The sequence below is a fragment of the Onychomys torridus genome, chromosome 1 (assembly GCF_903995425.1).
Source record: "Onychomys torridus chromosome 1, mOncTor1.1, whole genome shotgun sequence".
Classification (NCBI taxonomy): Eukaryota; Metazoa; Chordata; class Mammalia; order Rodentia; family Cricetidae; genus Onychomys; species Onychomys torridus.
In genome coordinates, this window is record NC_050443.1 from 35,252,770 (window position 1) to 35,279,198 (window position 26,429).

Here is a 26,429-nt window from a genome sequence, read left to right on the forward strand (position 1 = left end):
GCATATGAGAAGTTTGCAGTTTGCACTTGTATATGCGAACCTGTTAGCAAGGGTGTCAGAGTACACACAAGTAAACATGGAGGGTTATTTTGCTATGCTTTTTCTGAGATGTACTCATTGCACTGTGCTTTCCTGAGTCTGCATATCACATTTGATACTTCTTGAGTAATTGCTTAGGAAAATGGGCATGATACTGCAAGTAGCCTGTTAGTCAAAGAGGGGCAGATATTCATATCTAATGCTATAGGTAAGAAAAGATTATTTAATTTCTGTTGTGCTTAAAAGCTTCTGAATTTACACCATGGATTTTAAAAATGTGGCCATTTGTTGGGCATGGTGGCCCACACATTTATTTAATCCCAGTATCAGGGGCCAGAGGTAGATAGATCTCTGTGAGTTGGAAGCCAACCTGGTCTACATAGAGAGCTTTAGGCCATTCAAGCATATACAGTAAAACTTTATCTCAAAAAGCAAACATAAACAATTACTGTTCTCCCCTTTGGCCACCATGTTACATTTCACTGTCTATTCTGTACATTTGTATATTCCCTTGAAAATATGTCCACATTTAACTCCATTAGATATTCAGTAAGGAAATCAATGAGTGACTACACCATTGTTTCCACAGATTGTGATCTTATCAAGAAACCAAATAACTTTTATTAAATAATAATAATTAATTAGCTTGTCTTTTTTTTAAGTGCCAGATTGTCAGAGCATCATGAGAATCTTGCCTTGTGGAACTTAAGAATTCTTGTTCAAAGCAAGGGAACTTAAGGGTAACAACTCTTGCAATAATTAGATTTTTATTTTATTTATTTATTATTATTATTATTATTATTATTATTATTATTATGTGTCTTAATTTTATACATCAGCCATGGGTTCCCCTGTCCTCCCCCCTCCTGGCCCCACCCACATCTTCCCCCCAGCCCGTCACGTCCGTTCCCATGTCCTCCAGGACCAAGACACCCCTGGGGATTCATTTAAACCTGGTGGATTCAGTACAGGCAGGTCCAGTCCCCTCCTTCCAGGCTGAGCATGTGTCCTTGTGTAAGCCCAAGTTTCCAAACAGCCAGCTCATGCACTAAGGACAGGTCCTGGTCCCACAGCCTGGGTGCCTCACAAACAGATCAAGCTATTCAATTGTCTCACTTATCCAGAGGGCCTGATCCAGCTGGGGGCTCCACAGCCTTTGGTACATAATTCATGTGCTTTCTTTCTATTGGCTATTTGTCCCTGTGCTTTTTGCAATCTTGGATTCAACAATTCATGCTCTTGCAGTCCCTCCTCTTTCTCGACAGTTGGACACCTGGAGCTCCACCTGGGACCCGGCTGAGGATCTCTGCATCCACTTTCATCAGTTATTGGATGAGAGTTCCAAGACAACTGTTAGGGTGTTTAAGTCATCTGATCACCAGACTAGGTCAGATCAGGCTTTCTCTCGACCATTGCCAGCAGTCTACAGAGGATGTATCATTGTGGATTTCTGGGCACCTCTCAAGCACTCTGCCTATTCCTGTTCTCATGTGGTTTTCATTTATCATGGTCTGTTATTCTTCATTCTCCCTTTCTGTTCTTGATCCAGCTGGGATCTCCTGCTCCCCTAAGCTTTCCTTCCCTCAAATCTTGCCCTTCATTACTCCCACTGTCGTCCAGGTTGTTCATGTAGATCTCATCCATTTCTCTGTCATTGGGTGATCCCTGGGTCTTTCCTAGGGTCCTGTTTTCTAGGTAGCCTCCCTGGAGTTGTGCAGCACTCTAGTCATCTTTGTTTTACATCTAGTATCCTGCTATGAGTAAGTACATACCAAGTTTGTCCTTCTGAGTCTGGGTTACCTCACTCAGAATGATTTTTTCTAGATCCATCCATTTGCCTGCAGACTTCATGATGTCATTGTTTTTCTCTGCTGAGTAGTATTCCATTGTGTATATGTACCATATTTTCTTTATCCATTCTTCAGTTGAAGGGCATCTAGGTTGTTTCCAGGTTCTGGCTATTACAAACAATGCTGATATGAACATAGCTGAGCAAATGCCCTTGTGGTATGATTGAGCATTCCTTGGGTATATGCCCAAGAGTGCTATAGCTGGATCTTGGGGGAGATGGATTCCCAATTTTCTAAGAAAGCGCCATATTGATTTCCAAAGTGGCTGTACAAGCTTGCATTCCCACCAGCAGTGGAGGAGAGTTCCCCCTTGCTCCACATCCTCTCCAGCATAGGCTGTCTTCTGTGTTTTTGATCTTAGCCATTCTGACAGGTGTAAGGTGGTATCTCAGAGTCATTTTGATTTGCATTTCCCGGGTAATTAGGGATGTTGAGCAATTCCTTAAATGTCTTTCAGCCATTTGAACTTCCTCTGTGGAGAATTTTCTGTTCAGTTCTATAGCCCATTTTTTAATTGGACTGTTGGGCATTTTGATGTCTAATTTCTTGAATTCTTTATGTAGTCTGGATATCAGCTCTCTGTCAGATGTGGAGTTGGAGAAGACCTTTTCCCATTCTGTAGGCTGTTGCTTTGTCTTGTTGACCGTGTCCTTTGCTCTACAAAAGCTTCTCTGTTTCAAGAGGTCCCATTGATTGGTTGTTTCTTTCAATGTCTGTGCTACTGGTGTTATATTTAGAAAGTGATCTCCAGTGCCAAGTCATTCAAGAGTACTTTTTACTTTCTCTTCTATCAGGTTCAGAGTAACTGGATTTATGTTGAGGTCGTTGATCCACTTGGACTTAAGTTTTGTGCATGGTGACAGATATGGATTCTATTTGCAGCCTTCTACACATTGACATCCAGTTATGCCAGCACCATTTGTTGAAGATTTTTTCTTTTTTCCATTGTACATTTTTGGCTTCTTTGTTAAAAATTATATGTTCATAGGTGTGCGGGTTAATGTCAGGGTCATCAATTTGATTCCATTGGTCCACATGTCAGTTTTTATGCCAGTACCAAGCTGTTTTTATTATGGTTGCTCTATAGCAGAGGTTGAGGTTGGGGATTGTGATGCCTCCAGAGGTTGTTTTATTGTACAGGGTTCTTTTAGCTATCCTGGGTTTTTTGTTTTTCCATATGAAGTTGAGTATTATTCTTTCCAGATCTGTGCAGAATTGTGTTGGTAATTTGATGGGGATTGCATTGAATCTGTAGATTGCTTTTGGTAAGATTGCCATTTTTACTATGCTAATCCTGCCTATCCATGAGCATGGGAGATCTTTCCATTTTCTGACATCTTCTTCAATTTCTTTTTTCAGGGACTTAAAATTCTTGTCATATAGGTCCTTCACATGCTTAGTTAGAGTAACCCCAAGGTATTTTAAAACATTTGTGGCTATTGTAAAGGGTGATGTATCTCTGATTTCCTTCTCAGCCTGTTTGTCTATTGTATATAGGAGGGCTACTGATTTTTTGAGTTGACCTTGTATCCTGCTATGTTGCTGAAGGTTTTTATTAGCTGTATCAGTTCCTTGGTTGAATTTTTGGGGTCACTCATGTATACTAACATGTCATCTGCAAATAGGGAGAGCTTGACTTCTTCCTTTCGAATTTGTATCCCCTTAATCTCTTTATGTTGTCTTATAGCTATGGCTAGAACTTCAAGTAATATATTGAATAATTATGGGGAGAGGGGACAGCCTTGCCTTGTTCCTGATTTTAGTGGTATTGCTTTGAGTTTCTCTCCATTTAATTTGATGTTGGCTGTTGGCTTGCTGTAAATTGCCTTTATTACGTTTAGATATGTTCCCTGTATTCCTGATCGCTCCAAGACCTTTATCATGAAGGGGTGTTGGATTTTGTCAAATGCCTTTTCTGCATCTAGTGAGATGATCATGTGGGTTTTTTTTTGTTTTGTTTTATTTTGTTTTTTTAGTTTGTTTATATGGGGTATTACATTGACAGACTTTCGTATGTTGAACCACCCTTGCATCCCTGGGATGAAGCCTACTTGATCATGGTGGATAACTGTTTTGATGTCTTCTTGGAGTCTGTTCACCAGAATTTTATTGAGTATTTTTGCATCAATGTTCATGAGGGAGATCGGTCTGTAGTTCTCTTTCTTTGCTGTGTCTTTGTTTGGTTTAGGAATCAGGGTAATTGTAGCCTCATAGAAGGAGTTTGGTAATTTACCTTCTGCTTCTATTGTGTGGAACAATTTAAAGAATATTGGTATTAAGTCTTCTTTGAAGATCTGGTAGAATTCTCCAGTGAAACCATCTGGTCCAGAGCTTTGTTTTGGTTGGGAGACTTTTAATGACTGATTCTATTTCCTTAGGGGTTATTGGACTATTTAAATGGTTTATCTGGTCTTGATTTAACTTAGGTATGTGGTACCTATCCAGAAAATTATCCATTTCTTTTAGATTTTCCAGTTTTGTGGAGTAGAGGTTTTTGAAGTATGACCTGATGATTTTCTGGATTACCTCATTGTCTATTGTTATGTCTCCCTTTTCATTTCTGATTTTGTTAATTTGGATGCTCTCTCTCTGTCTTTTGGTTAGTTTGGATAAGTGCTTGTCTATCTTGTTGATCTTCTCAAAGAACCAACTCTTTGTTTCATTAATCCTTTGTATTGTTCTCTTTATTTCTATTTTATTAATTTCAGCTCTCAATTTGATAATTTCCTGGCATCTGTTCCTCCTGGGAGACTTTGCTTCTTCCTGATCAAGGGCTTTCAGTTGTGCTGTCAAGTCACTAGCATGAGATTTCTCCAGCTTCTTTATGTGGGCATTCAGTGCTATGAATTTCCCTCTTAGCACTGCTTTCATAGTATTGCATAAGTTTGCGTATGTGGTGTATTCATTTTCATTGATCTCTAGGAAGTCTTTAATTTCTTTCTTTATTTCTTCCTTAACCCATTAGTGATTCAGTTGAGCATTATTCAGTTTCCATGAGATTGTTTTTTCTGTTGTTTAAATCTAACTTTAAACCATGGTGGTCTGATAGAACACAGGAGGTTATTCCAATTGTTTTGTATCTGTTGAGATTTGCTTTGTGGCCAAGTATGTGGTCAATTTTAGAGAAGGTTCCATGGGGTGCTGAGAAGAAGGTATATTCTTTTTTGTTTGGGTGGAATGTTCTGTAGATGTTGGTTAAGTCCATTTGAGCCATAACATCAGTTAAGTCCATTATGTCTCTGTTAAGTTTGAATTTGGCCGATCTGTCCAGAGGTGAAAGTGGGGTGTTGAAGTCTCCCGCTATTAATGTGTGGGGTCTTATGTGTGATTTAAGTTTTAGTAATGTTTCTTTTACATATGTGGGTGCCCTTGTGTTTGGGGCATAAATGTTCAGAATTGAGACTTCATCTTGGTGGATCTTTCCTGAGATGAGTATGTAACGTCCTTCATCATTTCTTTTGATTGATTTTATTTTGAAGTCTATTTTGCCGGATATTAGGATGGCTATACCAGCTTGCTTCTTAAGACCATTTGATTGGAAAGTCTTTTCCCAGCCTTTTATTCTTAGGAGGTGTCTGTCTTTGAATTTGAGGTGTGTTTCTTGTATGCAGCAGAAAGTTGGGTCCTGTTTTCATATCCATTCTGTTAGTCTGTGTCTTTTTATAGGTGAATTAAGTCCATTGATATTAATGGATATTAATGACCAGTGATTGTTCATTCCTGTTGTTATTTTCATTTTTTGGTGGTAGTGTGTGTGTACTTCTCTTCTTTGGGGTTTACTGCTGTGGTGTTACCTATTGCCTGTGATTTCATGGGTGTATCTACCTTCCTTAGGTTGGAATTTTCCTTCTAGTGCTTTCTGTAGGGCTGGGTTTGTGGATAAGTATTGTTTAAATCTGGTTTTGTCTTGGAAGGTCTTGTTCACTCCATCTATGATGATTGAAAGTTTTGCTGGGTATATTAGTCTAGGCTGGCATCCATGGTCTCTTAGTGTCTGCATTATATCTGTCCAGGTCCTTCTGACTTTCAAAGTCTCCACTGAGAAATCAGGTGTTATTCTGATGGGTTTGCCTTTGTAAGTCACTTGGCCTTTTTCCTTTGCTGCCCTTAATATTCTTTCTTTATTCTGTACATTTAGGTGTTTAATTTTTACGTGGCAAGTGGACGTTTTTTGGAGGTCTAGTCTGTTTGGTGTTCTATAGGCTTCTTGTATCTGCATAGGCATTTCCTTCTTTAAGCTGGGAAAGTTTTCTTCTATGATCTTGTTAAATATATTTTCTGTGCCTTTGAGTTGGTATTCTTCTCCTTCCTCTATCCCTGTTATTCATAGGTTTGCTCTTTTCATGGTTTCCCAAATTTCTTGGACATTTTGGGTCATGACTTTGTTGGTTTTAGTGTTTTCTTTGACTGATGAAACTATTTCTTCTACTGTATCTTCAACACCAGAGATCCTTTCTTTCATCTCTTGCATCCTGTTGGTTATACTTGCCTCTGAAGTTCTTGTTTGTTTACTCAGATTTTTCATTTCCAGCATTCCTTCTGCAAGTGTCTCCTTCATTTTTTCTATTTCCCTCTTCAGGTCTTGGACTTTCTCCCTTGCTTTTTCATGATTTTCTTTCAAGGACTTACTGTTTTCTTCTGCTTAAATTGTCCTTTCCTCTAGGTTTTTATAGTGTTCTTCTCATTTTTTGTTTGTCTGTTCCTCTACCTTATTTTTGACTTCTTCTATATAAGGTTCTAGCCTCTTTATGGTGTTACTTATAAGGTTGTTTTCTTTTTCTTCTTCCATTCTGTGATGTTCAGGTCTAGCTGTTGGAGAAGGGCTAGGTTCTGGTATTGCCTTGATGTCTGCCCATCTCCTCTTTGGTTCGTTCTTGGTCTTATCAGTGTACTTGGTCCAGAGAGAGCTGACAGATTTAGGGAGCCTCTCTCTGGTTCACATGGAAGCTTTGCGCCAGATGGGAGTGCTAGTCCAGATGAGAGTGCTGGCCAGATAGGAGCTTGGGGGCTGGACTCTGAGTCTCGGGAAGTCCCTGGGGTCTCCTTATTTTGTCCAGATGGGAGCTCCTCTGGTCTCTGGTCCAGATGGGAGTTCCAGGGCAGGATAGAAGCTGGGGACTGGTCTCTGAGTCTCAGGAAGTGTCTGGGGTCTCCAGCAGATGGGTTTGGCAGCAGTGTGTGGAGACTGCAGTGTCTGCCTGCAGTCTTGGAAAAGGGGAGTCTTCCCACAGGGCCTGCTGAATGGCCGGAAACTGGGGCCAAGTTGGGCAGGTCCTCCCGGGATGGCCTGTGTCCAGCGGTGGGACCCAGGGGCAGTTGCCTCTCTGACTATAACCCCAGGCACTCACCTCTGGTCCAGATGGGAATTCCGGGGCCACTGAGATTTTTAAAGGAAAGAAGTAATGCAAGGGTTCTTATGCTTCATCTACATTCCCTTTGTATCCTCAGATAGAATCTATAGCAGGGCACAGAACAGTGATGATGTTCATCACGAAAGTTGCAGACACCAGGTATGTGGTAATCTTTTTCAGTGGGTTTTTTAATATTAGAGAAAGCATGAAAATGGTATGTAAAGGCTTTTACTCTCTCTCTCTCTCTTCCCCCCCCCCCACAGGGTCTTGTTAGATAGGCTTCACTGTCTTAGAACTCACAATGTAGACCAGGCTGGCCTTGAACTCACAGTGATCCATCTGCCTCTGCCTCCTGATTCCTTAGACTAAAGGTGATTGCTACCACACCCTGCATTAGATGCATATTTTTACTCTCATTTATTTGGATGACAATTTAAAGCTGATCCAGGGTCAGTAACTTTTGCAATAGCCCAAACTAAGAGAATTATTCAAGTTGCATCCTATAACCTGTGGTTCTCAAGGGCAGATAAATGGCATTCTTGTTAAAATATAGGTGGTTCATTTAGAGTACAGCATTAAGGAGATGTGGAAATAAAACAGGAAAGTAAGACCTATAAATTATAATGTCAATGTCAAATGTTTGCTGTGTAAAGAATACAATGCCTAACTTCAAAAGTTAAACCAACACTTTTGGCAAACTATATGAAAGGGAAATATAAACAGTAAGATGGTTTGTTTTATGTGCTTTTATGCAATCAAAAATAAATTTTAAGTGTGTTTTATGCAATCAAATAATAAATTCTAATATTTAAATATGAAGAAATAAATTTTGCCTAAAACTAAACAAAAATACATAGATCTGTCTCCTCCAAGGGTCAGGGAGCATCAAGAATGAGGAAGCAGACGTGCTAAGAGCCAGATGATGGGGATGAGGTAGAGACACGTGTGTCTTCTGGATGCAGCAGGCTGCTGCAGTCATGAGCATAAGAAGGCTGTGGTTACCTGCACCAGCCCTGCACACATACAACCAAAGACATGAGTACAGCGGGAACGGATGGGAGGAGGAAGGTGTGGACAGGGGAGAACAAGAGGATAAGAGAGGGCAGCGGTGAGTGAACGTGATGACAACACATTGTACACAGGGAAGAACTTGTTAGAAAGAAATTGAATATATATTTCTGTACCACTTCCCCCAGACTAGGGGAATTGCAGCATGAGGAATGCTTCTACAAATTTGAATTTTCACTGAGTAGCTCTGGGTATGACAGCATGTAATCATAATATGTACTGCATATTTTAAGTTACAAATATTTTTGGGGGTGGGAGGACATTGCTATGTGTCAGCAGTCAGTGGCAGCCCATAGAAGTTTCTGTGGATTCTTCTGTTATATTGACCTCCCCTTTGTCCTGTTTTCTACTCAGTAAGTGAATCTTTGAGGTGCCCTTTCCACTTCAGCCTCTAATGTACTGTGAAACAAAGTGTAGGTACAGAAGAAAATGGAGGCCAGAGACAGAAAGCAAGTGTTTCTAGGAAAGTCCTTGCTCTCTAGATAAGTATTAAAGTTGCAATCATCAATTTTACATGGTTGGATTCTTGCAACATCTCACATGGAAAATATCCATTCACATGAGACTCTTCTGTGTGTGATGCTTTTAGCCCATTCATTCATTTAATGCTGGTCAGTGTGCTATGGGGTTCTTCAATTAGTTGTGCACAGGGGTCTGGTGGAATTGTATGGTGACCACTGCAAGTCTGTGTCCTGGGTGCACTCAGTTGTTTTACAGTGTTGATCATTTGTTTCTGAGGATCAAGTCAATTGGCCACCAAAAAATCCTGCTTTTCATGAAATCAGAGAGCCAATGATGATATGCAAGTGTACTGTGTACTGTGAGTGCTGGTGGTTCAATTACACGAAATTGTCTATTCACTTTGTTGGAGGACTAAATTTCCTTATGTGAGCCTCTTAAACTTATGCATGTTTCTCTGGCTCCTCTAGTTACTGATTTTATTCAGTGCTTGTGATATGTAGCTTTTCAAAACTCAAGTGCACTTACTTAGGTTGCTGCGGTTGTTCTTTTAAATAAAATGTTGTTTGTAATGGAATGAAATGACAGACCTTGCTTGTATGTAACACAAAGATCAACAACTCTGCACTTGGTTTCTGTTGATATGGGTTAGTTAAACTTCAAGTTTTTATAACCCCATTCATGGGAAACAAACATTGTCCCTGTTGTTTCCTGGACATGTAATATTAGTTTTAAATTTACCCTTTGTGTTTCTTTATTGTGCTTTTAGCATGATTTAGTTTCATGTTAATGTGGAGAATTATATAGAATGGAAGGATCATAGTATTAGGTTCTATTATTCTGCTAAATGAACATAGCATTAACCTGTTCCCAGACTTCTTATCTTCATCCCCACATCTTTATCTTTATTTCAGCTCTCATCAGAGGCATTTGCTTTGGTTAGTTTTTAATAGAGCACTGGCCAGTGTCAAATGAATGAATGTGCCCAGGGAAAGCGCCACAAGTGGTAGTTGGTTATGAGTACAGGGCCCATGAGTAGTCAACACGCAGAGAGTAAGAGCCCATGGAAGAGCAGCTCTAACTGGGACATCTGTGTCACGCTTTCCCCACACAGCTATGGGGTTCTCTTGGAAGATGCCTTGGGCATTAGTGCCTGGAGCAGAACAGCATTTTCCAGGTGTCACACCCCAGTTACACATGAGTTCACAGCCGCTGTGATGGCATGCATAAGATCAAGTCAGCTGAGGAGGGACATTTGTCAAGTTCTGCTCCCTAGGTGAAGAGCTATTGGGAATTGGTAGTTGACAGGGAAGGCAGGGGAGTAAATTTTCTTCAGGGTGCAGGGCCTGGAAATCTCCCCATTGGGTAGTAGATGGTCCCAGGGCCATAGAGGCAACACTAAATAGATTGGGGTTGTTTTCACATGAAGTTGGTAGGGGAAAGTACAGGGCTTTTGTATGGGCCTTGGATCTCAGGAAGTTTCCAACTTGAATCCTTGAAAGGGTAATCCTTTTTATCTGTGGAAGTTCTAATTCTGTGCCCCTTAGTGGCTTGGTTGCCCTGACAAACTGACAGGTGATTGGGATTTTTTTCAAAGCAGATACTTGACCCTCACCCCAATCTTAGTCCAAATGCAAGGAGATGCCTGCCAAGTTGTAATTTCTCCTCTGCTCTAGCATGTGCTGGGGATAGGCTCCAAACTGGCTTCTCAGACTTCCAGACCTGCAGCAGATACCAGGTGCTGTGGATCCTGTCATCTGGAGCTTGCTTCCAGGTGTTCTTGAAGTCTGCTACCCTCAACCCCACCCCAAGTGAGTTTAGGAGTGAAGTTCTCTTCATGAGAGTGAGATCTGAGCAAATAGCCTCCCTCCAAGGCAGTTCTCCCCTGGCTTCATGAGTGGGCCCTGCTGGATTTCAGGTCTTGGGTTCAGAGAGCCAGAGGGCATGGGCTGATTAACTCAGGCTGGGTATTTTGCTTGGGTTGTATATATGGTTTGGGATCTGAAAGTTCCTAAAACTATCACATTATTATGTATCAGAACCTTAACATGGAAATAAATTCCAAATTTAATATATTACAATGGAATTCAATAAATAAATGAATAAATAAGTTTCACAAGGTCTAGTCATTATAGTCCATAGATCCTAACTGTATGGAAATATTGACTTCAACAGAGTGTGTCATGATGAGGATGAGGATGGAGAGTGTCTTGGGAGACTTGAAAGAAGAACCTAGGAATTTGGGGCTGTTTCTGGTTCCAGCAGAAGCATTCATTTTTATAAAGCTGTTAGCACCTTCATTGTTGAGAAAGGAGCCAATCATTTTAACAGATTGACATTCACCATAAAATAAATGAAGGCTATTAGGAATTAGCCTGTCTAGGCTGCAATGCAGAAAATAATAGCTATTTAGGTGGCAGGCAGCTCTTGCCTCCCACCAGGCACGCCTGCACTACTGAACTGTGAAAGTCAAGAGTTTGTTTCTGAGTCTCATTTTTAATCCTGTGTTCTGGAAAATACAAACACCACTGTAATGTGAAGGGTACTAGCTAAACAGAAAGCTAGGCAGCTTTCTGTGACCCAGTGACCAACTGGAGTCCAGAATTACAAACTTACCTTAGCACATCCTCATAATTCTTTGTGTTTAAGAACATGTACCACACTATAGATCATGTGGGGGAAAAAAGGCTTATTGAAGCCCCAAGGAAGATCTAGAAGTAATATAACTCACGACTTGCTTCACTTTATCCTAATAATGTTCATTGCTTGGAAATGCAGCAATCTGAAAATGTTCAGTTTGCTCCAAGATAGGATGGATCAAAGATCATGATCTAAGCATTCCTTCTGGTGCTGGTTTAAATGATAAGCACTTCCTGATGCCATGAGGTAACATGGTCTTATCACAGCCTACAGTTTAACAGAGACCTTGAAATTATCTTTAGGTGACGCAGTTTTAACCAAGTAGATGGCATCCATGAGGAAAGATGTGGAAGATTATTATATTAAATGATACCTTGCTAAGAAAATCTTTCCTGACCCCCTAGTCCTTAAAAGATAAATGTCAACCTTATAGTGTGGTACACAAAGACCTGTGTGATTAGACCTCTGCCTCTCTCTTACTTTATCTCCTCCTCTTCTGAAATCTTGAATTTTAGCTCATCTTAAACTACTCCTAATCTCTAAAATGCTCTGTATGTTTTTGGATCTCTGAGCTTTTTCTTTGTAATTGTTCTCTCTGCCAAAACATGCACAGGCTTAAATATTTATCATGAATGTATGTAATATCCAGTAATAGGAATGCCTGGTTATTGAAAGTACCTAATAATTCAAAAATGTATTCTCTTATGTTCTTCCAAAGTCTTTCATGCTCTCTGTGCTGAAGTACTAAATCCATTTGTTCATCTTTTGCATTGCCTACCAAAACCACTTAGCCAAGCTTTTGAAATTCACATATAGTCTGTGCTGGATAGTTTTATGTCAACTTAATATCATCTGAGAGGACCCTCAATTGAGAATATGCCTCCATAAGACAGGGGTAGGTTTAGGCAGGCCTGTAGGGCATTTTCTGTGTTAGTGATTGATGGGGCAGAATTCAGCTCATGGTGGGTGAATCTCCCCCTGGGCTGGTAGTCCTGGAAGCAATAAGAAAGCAGGCTGAGTAAGCCATGAAGAACAACCCAGTAAGCAGCACTCCTGCTCCATGTCTCTGCCTCAGTGGAGTTCTTGCCCCAACTTCCTCCTGTGATGAACTGTGATGAGAAAGTATAAACAAAATGAACTGTTTCCTGCCAGAGTTGCTTTTGGGCATGGCTTTTCATCAATCAATAGAAACCCTAACTAAGACAGAATCCAACTTCATATGGCATTCTCCCCCAAATCTTTTGGGAACAGTGTTACTTTATTTTTCATGTAGGCCATGGTGGGAAAGTGTCTAACTCCATCCCTTTCACTGTTAAATACATTTACAGGTTATTTACCATGGAGCATGTTACGTTATCATTCTTCTATTCCAAATTCTCTGACTCCTACTTTCATGTAGTAAATGTCAAAACCATTGCAAGTAGCCTATGAGCAACAGAGAACTTTAGACCAGGCATTCAGAGAACTTTCCCACCACTGCTCTAAAACGCTCATGCTGAATTTTGCCCCAGATCTAACACTGGAATCTCTGGCTTGCTTGTTCTCTGACTCCGCAGAGTGTATCACTTACCTATCCTGCATTGCCTTTTCTCTCCTTGTGAGGTGTCAGTGTCTGCTGCTCAGCTCTCAGAACAGTGCCCATAGCTCTGCTCTCACCCAGGAATTATTCATAGAGTGAACAGATTCATGGGTCAATAAGGCTTCTTTTATACCAAATAAGCATAACCCCATGACATCAGTGTCATGGGCACTCATTAGTAGTTACCAGCCACCCATTGTTGTGTAGGCAACAAACATCCTCCGTCCTAGTTCTTATTCTCTGAGTCATCAACAGTTGCTATACTGATGGTGTGCTAGCCAGCTTTATAAACGAGGGAACTAAGGTGTGAGGGGGTTAGGTGACATGTTGGAAATCACACAAATGGGACTGGGGTTTATACCTAGATCATAACACACAATTTCTGTAGTTTTTAGCTCTACTTATCTGTGCTAAAAGTTTCTTGAAAATAACTTATTTTTCATCTGTTAAATCATTTTTCACTTCTCAGTTCTTATAACTATTAGAGTCTTGACTTAGTAAATACTTTATAAATGTTTTACTTATTCTCAAACTTTAAAGTAATCCTAGGTGCAGAAAGAAGCAAAAGAAAAAAAGCAGATAGGGAAATTTTATTTTAAAAAATGGGAAATTTCACTGAAATATACAAAACGTGTCAGTCACACAAATCCTAAGTGAATCACTCAATGATGATTTATTTTGAGTCAGCATCTCTGGTACTTTACCTCAGGTGGCCCGCCCTGCAAACACTCAGTACAGCTGAGGATGACCTTGAATTTCTGATCTCCCTGCTTCCACTTCCAGAGATCTGAATGACAGGCATGTGTCCTCATGCCTAGTTCATGTTGTACTGAGGATTGAACCTGGGGCTTCATGCATGCCAGGCAAGCACTCTGCCAACTGAGCTATGTCCCCAGCTCCCACTCCTCTTTTAAATCAGTGTAACTAGTCTTTATCCACATGGTTGAAGCATAGTAATTAATAACTATTCCAGATACCCTTTTATAGTCCATTGGGTGATGAAACTTATTTTTAGTTGGAAGGTTGCAACTTGGTTAAGCAAGAAACATCTTTGAAAACAGTGAAAACTAAAAGTTGGATATTGTCTTCTTTCCCCAAAGGCCTCTCTCTGGTCCTCTCCCAGCATTCTGTAGAGAGAGACCATAGTCCATGCTTTCTAGAATTGCCTTGAGAGACAGCTACTATTCTGATGTGTTTGTTGATATATACTGTGTGTAACGTGGCATGAACAGGTTCTTCTGTAATCATGTATATTTGGGATTTCTGATGCTTTTTTGCTTGGAAGTTCATATCTTGTTCTAGACTGGGGAACTTTTCTGTTCTAGTTTCATGGTGTAGATTCTCTAGGCATAGACCCCTCTTCTGTCTCATGGATTCTTAGGTTTGGTATTTTGATTGTGTCCTAGTCCTTGAACTCTGTGGTCATAGTTGTGCATTTTTTCTCTTCACTGATGGTTAGACACGTGGCTCTCTCTCCTTGCCCTCCGTCTGAGATGTCCTTCACTTCCCTGGTCAAGCACTTCAACAACAGTTGTTTTCTTCTGTGCATTTCCCTTGACACGCTGAGTTTTTTATTTTCTTTATTTCTATACGTTTTCAGAAACCTCAGTTTTATCGTTGATTTTTCCATCCATATGGACTTTTCTCCTATGTTGCTGCTTTTCTTACTCACTTTATAGACTTGTCCTTTGTGACAATGCTTTTCCTTTCTAAGTCCCAGAGTAAATCCATCTGCTTTCTCACATCTGCATTAAGGTCACTAACCATCTTTAGAAAAGTCATGGCTCCTTCCTTTTGATGTTTCTTGGGTTTCTGTGTTGTGATTTGTGCACTGGCATTTTGAATATCTCTTCTAGTTTTATTTGGGAATCTTCTTGAACAGCTATTCTCAAGAGCTCATTGTCTAATAAGCTTTGGGATGAGGCACTAGCTTCTTCCTTCCAAGTCACCAGGCTTCTGCTTATCTGTCTTTTTTCCACCCTGAGACTGCAGCCATTCTATCAATTTGTGAATGTATGAGATGAATTCTCCTTTTCTCCTGCCCAACTTCTGCCTTTAAACAGGCTACACAGAAGTTTCTTCTACTTTACCACATTACTCAGAATTCCTCTTTCTTTATTTGAGAGGTAAAAGAGGAGGGTGCTGTATGACTTTCCCTTTGGATGGGTCAGTGACTAGATCTCTGAGTCTGGACTACACTTGCTAGATTGCTTTTCTGATTGTTCTATTTACTTCTGTATGATTCCATGTTTTCATCTCTCTTAATATTTTCTTTTGTGAGTGTGGTGGGATTTTTCTCTTTATCTTTCTACTTATTAAACTATTAACTCCTACTATTTTGTTTGATTATCATTTGCTAAATGTTCTTCTGTTGTATCTACTTCCATTTAATTTTTTTTTGATGTTTCAAGTTAATGGCAAGATCTTCTGTTTCATGATTCCTTCCTACTTCACATCCATTTTGTTAAGTTCATCTTTTTCTGTTAATTTGTTCACCTTTGCTTTTCCAGAGGCATCCTTCAGCCTTTACCTATCTACCCACCTTTTAGATAGAAGCATTAAAAATGTTGATTTTAAACTAATTTTGTCGTGTGGCATGGTGAGCCATAGGATTTGCAAAGACTATTCTTCCATTACTCTGAAAGGAAATGATTAAGTTACTAGCTATGTTAAATGTGGTTGCTAGTATTCCTAGAGCCAACCAAGCTGTAAAAGGCAAGAGTTGAAAAGTTTGGTGTATAAATTTTCACTTGATGCCCCTCTGTGCCATGATGCTTCTGCTCTGGAGCACCTGGGTTTTTGGTACCCTATGCTGGGAACAGTGTGGTAGCATCTGCTGTGTTGGGACAGGCAGGAGATGGGCTGGGGTGAAAGACAAGCTCTGAGGACTGTAACTGCTTTTTGATCTAATTTCAAGTTAATTTTCCTCTTTTAGCCTCACCATTCCTCATAGTTGCGGAGATAACGGCACCATCCATCCTGGGATCCGAAGTGTAAATCAGGAAGCTTTAGGCTTTCTCCTCAGTGGGCTCTGAGCTATTTTTCTTATGTCTTCCAGTTGAATTAACACTCATCTATCTCTTTTCTAGTTTCCAAAATTATGCTGCCCTTCTGTCCTCTCCTGTGTGCTTGGCCCTTGAGGCCTTAGACCTTTGTGATTTATTTCTACTATGTAGTTATTAGTGTTTGAAGGAGAAAGCAGAGGTAAGTGTGCATATTTAACCCAGTGTCTTCAATCAGAAAGCCAGGCCCACAGCTCTAAAATTGTGTTTGACCCCCAGAGGAAAAGTCATAAAGAATCCTGACCAGCATGATGATTTATATTATTACTTTGAAAATAATCAGAAAGTACAAATGTTTCCTCTCTCAGAAGATGTAATAAGGCTAAGGGAAGGGATGATATTTTATAAGTATCCCATTTCAATGACTCCTTAAAAGATATTAGAAGAGGATGCTTGAAAAGATGAATATTTTCCCTTTGGAAACAGAATATCAACCTAATTTCAAAGACCAATAGAGCATTATTTAAGATGTTAAATGTTTGAACACTTCTTTTAAAATTCCAAGATGTTATAGGAAATTGAAACTATAAATTATTATTCCACTAGGATGCTAAAGTTGGGGTTAAGAAAATAAAAAAAAATTAGCTGGGCAGTGATGGTGCAAGCCTTTAATCCTAGCACTCAGGAGACAGAGGTAGGTGGAATTCTGAGTTCAAGACCAGCCTGGTCTACAGAGTGAGTTCTGGGACAGCCAGGGCTACACAGAGAACCTCTTGTCTCTACAAACAAAAGAAAAAGGAAAAGAAAATTTCATTTTAAATACAGTTTGCAATAATTTGGAAGTGACAGCTTCACTGGGTTTGGGATAACCAGAAGGAGGTAAATGATGGAAGACAGTGAATGGGAGCAGTGGCTAGTTGGGGTTGAAGCACCATCGAGGCACCACAGACATGTGCACTGGGGTCAAATCCACTTAACAGCTTCATTAATGATCTGGAAGGAGGAGGATTCAACAAGTTAATTAAATCTACAGAAGGTCCTTTCTAGAAGTTACAAATACCAGGAGAACTAAGGAATAATAGACAAAGACCGGGAGGTCAAGAGCTACGATAGCTGTGGGCACAGAAGAGCACAATTAAATTTGGAAGGGATAATTGTAATTGAATACTACATTTTATCCAGTGAAAAGGGGAGTTAAAGTACAGTCAATTAACAGTGCACAGGACATAGGAGCTATTGGAAGTCCTGCAGGCTGATGAGAGACTTATTTATTGGCTAGAACAGGACTTTTCTGAATTCAGAAATAAATTCATTTAATAAAAGAAAATGTGCTTTTTATGAGTTTCTTTATTTATTTTGTTAATACATAAATGAGTTGGCTAGTTTCCTCTAAGAATTTCTCTGGCTTTCAGGAGTGCTTATATTCTAGCATGGATGGTATAGAGATTACACAATCATAAATACATGTTAATGGATTCATGATGCCAAGGTCAGGGGAGTGATGGGAAGAATACAGCTTAGGGAACTGCTGAGACAGGACCCAGTGGTTCTCAACCTTCCTAATGCTGTGACCCTTTAATACTGCTCCTCATGTTGTGGTGACCCCCCAACTGTAGAATTTTCTTGTTGTTGTTGTTGTTGCTACTTCATAACTGTAATTTTACTGCTGTTTTGGATTGTAATGTAAATGTCTGTGTTTCCCTTGTCATCTTAGGCAACCCTTCAGAAAGGGTTGTTTGACACCCCCACACACACAAAGGGTCAGAATCCATAGGTTGAGAATCACTGCACTAAAGGAAACTTGGTGTGAAGTTGTTAGGTTTGACCATAAAGACAGTGTCTTTAATCCCTGTCCCAGGAGCACAGTTGACTATAGGAATCCCTCTAAGGTCTGTATAGTAGCATAACTTCTCTACTTCCAAAGTCCTCCTGAAGTCTGGAGACAGTAGAGCTAACTCAGTGAAGGACAAGTGGTACCAGTTAGATCAGAAACATAGCAGAATTGGAAAACACACAGGCAACAAGTCAGTCATATGTCAATGGCCCTATCTGTGCCAGTTGACAACTTTAATTCTGACGTTAGTTCCATAGGACCAGACATTCCTAGCTGAAAGAAACAGGAGCTTAGGAAATGTCAGAAAAATCACCTAAGGTCACATTTATACAAGCCCCAGGACTGTGTTACATGGTCCCCATAGAATACTAAGTGATAGGTGCAGAATACATGTATATATACATTTTGATCTTTCTATTGGATTTTATAGGCTATATCTAAGCAGAAAAATACTTCCTTCTGTGATTGTTATTGACAGAGCTGTCCTGATAGGGAAAATGTGTGAGCAGAGGTCATTTTTCAATTTGCAATAACTACAGAAAATTGTCTTCAAAGTAGGTGTGCACGATACCTTGGTGAATTGATTGTTGGTCCTGAGAGGTGAAATACATTAGCTAATTAACATACAGCAAGCATTACAAAATTGTATAGTGCCTGGCCTGGCTACTGTTTACTGATAATAGAATGCTGGCATCACTATTTAGGAACCACATCTTAGAGAGGTCATGTGTACATGTTTGAATACTCAGATATTCTACATGCTCAATCAAAGATACATATTGAAAGTCTATCTATCAGCTGATATTTCACCTGCTAGAAGAAACTAGAATTACCAATTTCATTTGCACAAGTCACCCTGCTGCCAGTTTTAATAGGACACTGGTATAATTGGGCTTGTTTAGAGTTAGTTATCCTATGTGAGAGCATTTAAAGGAGTTAGAAAGAATGAAAAAAATTACTTCTTTGCATGGACACAGTTAAAGCCAGATAACGTTTTCCTGATGTGTGCTCAAAGGTCATCACATCCTTGGAAGTGGGAAGCTGGAAAGATGAACACTTAAATGGGAGTGTGAACAAAGAACAATGGAGAACCAGTCATACAACATGATAGTGGTTGGTGCTTGATGCTGCAGCTTCTTGCTTTTCTTTTCTCATGGCACAAGGATTCCTCAAGCCTCTGAAGACTGAGCACCTGGATGAGACTGGCTGTGTGCTTAGAACAGAAGGAGCAGGTTTGAAACAGAAACGTAGTTGCATTGAGGAATGTCCATTGTCCCTTCTGGAGGCAGACCAAGTTGACTCTGAAATTGCCTTCAGAAAAGTGGCTGAACATTCCTCTGACTTGTAAACTTAAGTGTAGCCAAGTAAAATGCATATACAGAAGATAGAGTTTCAGCTTGGGGATGAACGGTCTAAGAAATTCCTTCCATCTTTGCCGATAAAGACTAGAGCTCATGTCACCCACTAGGAGAATACTGGAAGAATTTATCCACGACAGATTGGAATCGTATCTATTCCTACACGAACAGCAGTTTTTCTGTCATTCAGCACCATAGGAGAAATACCACAAGTCATGCCATGGAGTACAGAACCTTGGCTGCCATGGAATAGTAAAGGTGTAATTCTACTCTTTGACGTCTGGGGAAATTACATTGGTCTCTCTGAAAATAACACCTGAATTATACCTGAATTGAGTCTCAACTATGAAGAAGGGACTTGAAAAAAAACAACAAGAAAAGCCACAATCAATCCTCAAAATCAACCAGGTTCAAGAATTTAATGATTAAGAAAAACAGTTGAAAACATAGCTGAGATGACAGCGAGACTAAAGAGACCAAATCAATCCATGCATACATTAAATGTCTTTTCAATATTGTCTTCGATCACAGTAGCAAGTAGCTGGAGGTTTGCCTGAAGCAGTTTTCACTTATATGTGCTGAAAACAAAACCGCCTTCATCACATAAATGACTCTTTGACCCTGGTGCCCTGTCATCATGGTATCCATACTCCAGTGAGCCATCATACTCCAGGAGCCATCCCCATGGATTTGCCCATCACACACAATAGGAGAAGAGTCTATAAGGAACCAAGATTTTAGGAGGTAGTTGTGGTTGTGGCTACTTTCTAAAGAGATTACCCAATACCAGCAGTTGGATTTGCCACATTTGTAATTGTTCTTAATGCATTCATATGTAACAAAATATGCATACACTAGTCTTGCTCATTTAGTAAAGAACAAATGGTTTCAGAATGCCAGACACAGGGCAGAAACTGATCATTTCTAAAAGGAAAGACTCAAAGCCATAGGAATTGGCAGCAAGGACAGAGCCTCAGGCATTTGTTTATCCCATACAAGGCTTATTTCTGGAAGTTTACTGAGTATTGAGAGGGCAAAGGCAGAGCAGTGATGAGATCACTACCTGCATTCACACATACCAAGTACTTTCTCTATAAATTATGTCAACACATCCAGATCATCATATGTCAAGGAAGATGATGAGAAAGACACATTATATAATTATTAATGAGTGATTTGAGAGCAATCAACTGTGTAGGAGAGGCATAAGGAGCCCAGGTAAGGTTTTGGAGAGGGAATGTTGCCTTCCATTTCTTAGAAGAAGATCAACAAAACTTTTGTAAATGACAGTCACATGGCTCTAACATTAAAGAGTGACTCAGAGACATCTACTTCAGAAGAGAAATATTGTAGGCACAGAAATGTGAGTAAAATTCTGTACCCTGTAACTGCAGGGCATATATTGGGAAAGACAAATGACCTATCTTGAGAGGAAGGCTAGGATTGTACTTATTTGTATTAACCTCGGATGTATAGAGGTTATTAATCATTGCCCTCAGTTGCCCCACACCATTGGCCAACAACTTGTACTCTTGCTCTTGCTTATCCTAACTACTCTATTTCTCACTAGTATTCTCTTTCTGCACTTCATCACACAACCTTCTAACACATCACATGTGTTTTCATACTTGAATGTATTCCTCTAAACATGAGTTTCTATTGGGGAGGTATAGGTCTATAATTTATGTAGATGGTGCAATCCTATATATTTTATGATAACCTAATCTCTCTTAAAATCTCCCCATTTTGTTTAAATATAAGGTTTCAGTGGGTTGTCTGATGTAAAGTCTGGTTTGTCTGATGCACTCACTGTACAGTGTTATGTGTGTTTCTATCATGGTTTCTCACAGTCTCGCTCTCCCTCCAACATAACAGATGCCTCCTCCTTCATGGGTCTGTGTTGCCTTGAGAGATGACTGTAAAATAGCATCGAAGTATAGAATGAAAATGTGAATTTTATTTGACTAAATGCTGTCAGAGTGTCTGCAGAACAGCTTGCATCAGATCACATTCTACAGGCATTGCTAGGGAGGGTAGGCATGCTATCAGTGCGAGCGAGCCTGCTCACAAGTGCCACCATGGCCCACGTGACTGATGATCATTTGTCTATCCCTCTGTCTGTCTGTCTGTCTGTCTACTATCTATCTATCTATCTATCTATCTACCTACCTACCTATATCTATCGATCCTCTCTCTCTCATTTATCTGCTAAGTATCTATCTAGCTATCATGTATTTGTTATTGTCATGTAATTATCTATTTACCAGTTTCTCATCTGTCCCTATTATATTTAATCTATAATCTCTCACATCTGCATCATCTGCTATTTATCTACATGCCAAATATCATTTATCTACTTACATACCTATAATATCTCATCTACCATTTATCAATCATCTATCATCTAGCTCCATAATCTCTCATCTATCATATATATTCATATCTACCTATTATCTATATTGTTTTTCTATACACAATCTATTACATATGTTATACATTACATATTATAAATAAATACCTATTTATATAGACATATAACTATACATATGTAATAAATTTAATTTTGATTTCTGTAAGTCTAGATGAGTCTAAGTGTCTATACCTATGCTTCCTAGTCTGTTAGAGTCCCTCTGTAAATTGCTCCTTGATTTCCTTTACTATTCCCAAAAAGTTCCTCTTATTCTTCCATTTATGAATGAGACTGGTACGTAGGAGAGTGTAGAGGAGCTGCAATGGAGAGTGGCTTAGACAGTGGCAATGGTGCATCTCATCTTGTTCTTAATCATAAGATCAGCAGCTTCTTCATTAACTCTGTCTGTTGTGAGGTTTTGACATTTCACTTCCCGTGTCAAAAGTCTGCTCCTTTTCAGGGCTCTTGAATTTTATGGGACACACTGGAGAGCATACACTTATAAAGACTACAGTAAGTATTGGACTGGTGTCATTGGACAAAGCATCTGAATATGCTTCTTTGTAAAATGTATATATCAGTGTCAAAGAAGTGAAAATAAGCTTGGAGAATCACTACCTTTGCTATCTTTAATGCTTTTATTGATTCAAATCATTAAGAGTAGTTGGGTAGGGAGATATGGATGACCTTGGAGGAATTGGGGAAGGGTAAAGCATAATCAAAATACAATGTATGCAAAACATTTAAATAGAAATGGGAAAAGTAGATTTTAAGTAGTAAAACATTTGTATTCCAAAGAGAGGGAGAGAACAAAACTAAGACAATATAACTGGCAATCTTTACATCACGGGAGAAAACTCTACTCTGAGTTTTGTTTTACTATTTGATTCCACCCCCCCAACCCCCCCCCCCCGTGTGTGTGTGTGGTGTAGGCCTGAGAACAAAGACAGCATGTTCCTTGTATGTTCTCAAGATGCTGTCCACTTGTGTTTTTCTTTCTGCAGAGTCTTGCACTTGTGCGGCACTCACCAACTAGGCTAGGCTGGATTCCAGCAAGCCCCAGGACCCACCTGTGCATAACTCTTTGGCACTGGGACTATCAGCATGTGCATATGTTTTCATGGCTCAGGGAAGACTGAAGTCTTCTTTCTTGTTTTTCAGTTACTTTACCTGCTATATCTCCTACCTGCTGTTTAATTATATATATATACACTTACATTGTCAGGTAAGCAAATCTGTGAATTGTAAAACAAAATATATTGGGGTTGGGGATTTAGCTCAGTGGTAGAGCACTTACCTAGCAAGCGTAAGGTCTTGGGTTCGATCCTTAGCTCAAAAAAAAAAAAAAACCCAAAAAAACAAAAACAAAATATATCTATACTAAATACATCTAAACAAGATGTCTCAGAGCTCTGCCACATTCTAAATCTTCTAAATTTATGCTGTAATTTAAGTATTTCTGTTACTATAGAATTTACATGTTGCGATTCTTACTCTAAAGTGACGGCTTTAGGAGGTGGCCTCTGTTATCACATGAAGGCTGTATGGAAAATGAAGTCCTTGCCAAATACCTCATCTTCTACTTCTGAATCTTGAACTTCTGGTTTTCAGACTTGTGAGAAATTAATTTTTGTTGTTTGTAAGTCATCTACTCTGTGGTATTTTATTGTAGTATCCAAAAATGAGTAAACCCATGACTTGAAGAGTAACTGTTACATTCACGTAATAAATGTGTTTGTTTAAAAGCAAGAAGCTACTTTACTGTATGTTCTAAACTGTATTAGAGTTACAGATAGATCTGCTCTCTTAATCTCACACATTCTCTGAGTTTGGCTTAAGTGTTTCTGTCTCTTTAAATCTTTATTAGAAAGTTTGCCAGCTTTTAGCCATCAAGAGCACAAATATTGCTCTTCTGTTAGGTGAGTCATGGATGCCCATGGGTTCAGTTTTATGGAAAGTTTCTTGAACTATAGAGCTACATATACTTCTCTGGGTAAGAAACAGATCTAAAAGAAACTGCAAATAGGCTTGAGGAAGAACTGGAATCAATGAGAAGCTCAGTGTGACCTAGCTATGGAAAAAAGCAAGGCTTATTTGAGATAAAGGGGAGGTTGGGTGTTAGGCTTCATCAGAGGAGACATCTGTTCCAACAAGGGTCATCTTAACTTACTGTGTCTGACACATAGCCCTGGTGGTGGAGCAAAGGTATGGCAACAGGAATATCAGAGAGCTCACATATTGATCTGCACATACAGAGCAATGATAGAGAGCACACTGGGAATGGTATGAATTAGTCTTTGGAAACCTCAAAGCCCACCCCCTAGTGACACATCTCAAAGCCACATCCCCTAATCCTTCCTAAATAGTTTCACCACCTGAGGACCAAGCATTCAAATATATGAGCCTATAGGGGCCATTCTCTTTCAAACCATGGCACACACATTGAGCATTGTCTGATTTGAATATAAACATTTGTGTGTATTTGCTGAATTAAGAAACAGAATAGAGGCTGAAGAGATGGCTCAGTACTTCTGAGCAATTAGTCCTCTTCCAAAGGATCTGGGTGGGTTTAGTTTCCAGTACTCATATGTTAAATCTTGTTTTGGGGGATTTGATGCCCACTTCTGGCCTCTGTGGATATGCATGTGGTATACATATAAACACAAAAGTATACACATACATGAAATAGTGAATCATAAATAAATATGTTTCTAAAAGAAGTAGAATACACATAAACAATTTTTTTTCTCTGTGACTATAAGAAAACCAAAAGAGAGAGATACAAAGTCATTCACTCAGTGGTTAGGGAGGTGGAAGATTGAAGGTCAAGGTTGTGACTTTAGGTGATCTTCCTATGAAGACTACATTGCTTAAAAAAAAAAAAAAAAACTCCACTGTTGTGTTACTGAAAAATTGCTGTGGATATTGCTCTGTATAAATAAAATGCTGACTGGCCAGTCGCTAGGCAGGAAGTATAGGCGAGACAAGCAGAAAAGAGAATTCTGGGAACAGGAGACACTGCCAGCCACCGCCATGAGTACCAACATGTGAGATACTGGTAAACCAAAAGCCATGTGGCAAGGTATAGATTTATAGAAATGAGTTAATTTAAGATGTTAAGAACTAGATAGCTAGAAGCTTGAGCCATTAGGCCAAACAGATTAAATAATAGAGTCTGTGTTTTTATTTTATAAGTGGGCTGTGGGACTGCCGGGGCTTGGTGGAAGCTGGAGAGAAGCTCTCCAGCTACAAAATATATTATTTCATTATCTCTCATCTGTGAAAGATGGCTCCTGGTGATAGAAGGTGCTATTTGTGAGTCCCAGACATGATGCTGATAATGATGATAATGAGACCGATGGAGACAGTGGTCTTAAGTAAAGGAAAGACCCTGTCAGGCATACTCAGCCTGGGCTGGTCCACTTTTATCTCTCATGATTTCTTAATATTATTTTTTAAGATGTATTTTATGTGTATGGATATTTTTCCTGCATATATTTCTATGTGCCACTTTCATGCTTGGTGTATATAGAAGCCAGGAGAGAGCATTCGGCCCCCTGGAACTGGAGTTATAGGTGGTTGTGAGCTACCAAGTAGGTGCTGAGAATAGAACATTGGTCCTCTGTAAGAACAACAAGTACTCTTCACTTCTAAGGCAGTATGGCATTGCTAATGAGTTTATAATTCCACAGATGGAATAGCTATGCAAATATGAAATATAATTTCTATGCACATCATTGACAAATGGCTTTGTGATTGGATATTATTTTAAAGTAACATCCATTTTACTGTAATTTTGATCTCTTCTTATTTTTCATAATTCATCAAGAAAGTCAATCTTAGTCTCCACAATTCATCAAGAAAATCACCTTTTCCATCTGAGGCACAGAACCCTCACCATGTGTCCAACCTGTTCCTTTCTGTGAAACTTTATTTTCTGATCTGTTGATTTTCTGTCAAATGGACTCTGCCTGTAGTGGCCTATGTCATCTGACTTTTCCAATGGGTCCTTGTATTTCTGTGAAGCCTCACTATTGACTTAGCTATGGACCCAAGTTCTTCAGTGTGGAACCAATTAGGAAGATATAACCCCTCCACAGGTCAAAGTCCCAGGTTTCAAGTGACAAACCTAAATTTATCCAAATTAATGCTATCTTTTGTGTTTTGTCCCTTACTCCCAGATGTCATATTCATGCTGGCACATGGTCGACCCTCCAACTATTCATAGTTTTCCTGTGAGTTCCAAGTCATGGATGAAGTTAATGAACACTTGCTGTCCTCTGTCTCTCAACCTATTTCTTGACTTGATGGAATCTTATACTCACACCACCCATGTCAAGCCATGGCAGAAAGAAAAATACACAAAAATTCGGATTTTGCCATTTCATTAACACACTACTACCTTTCACCCTCTCCAGTTTTGTAGGATTGTACTGGTTCTGTCTCCTTTCTGTCTGCTTGCCCACTGGTGTCAGAGTAAATGATCCTGGTCACCATGGTGCCAGGATGCTGGGGACAGCATCAACATCAGAAAGCACAGGAAGACAGAGTGTGAAGGGGATGTCGAAAGGGTCTGTGTCAGTCAAACAAAAAATAAGACATTTCAGATGCCATGGATGGCAGCAACGACAATTTGACAGTGTGTCTTTGAATGTCACATTTACAGAAAGAATGTGACAATGAAAAACACTGCATTTAGTTTTCATTCCATTCTTTCTACTTAAATTATATAACCCTTTCTATAACACTGGCTGTTAAATCTGTAATTCCCTTGCCATAAAGCAATCTTAATAGAAAATACAAACTGCCTTTTCAGTGAAAACATAAAAGATTTTTATC

The 26,429-nt window shown here is 39.5% G+C and overlaps 1 protein-coding gene across 1 annotated transcript in view; it reads left to right on the forward strand.

The window, feature by feature from the left end:
- Positions 1 to 26,429, forward strand: part of Nell1 (neural EGFL like 1) — an 846,309-nt gene that overhangs the window by 657,473 nt on the left and 162,407 nt on the right. The gene's annotated exons all lie outside the window — the stretch shown is intronic.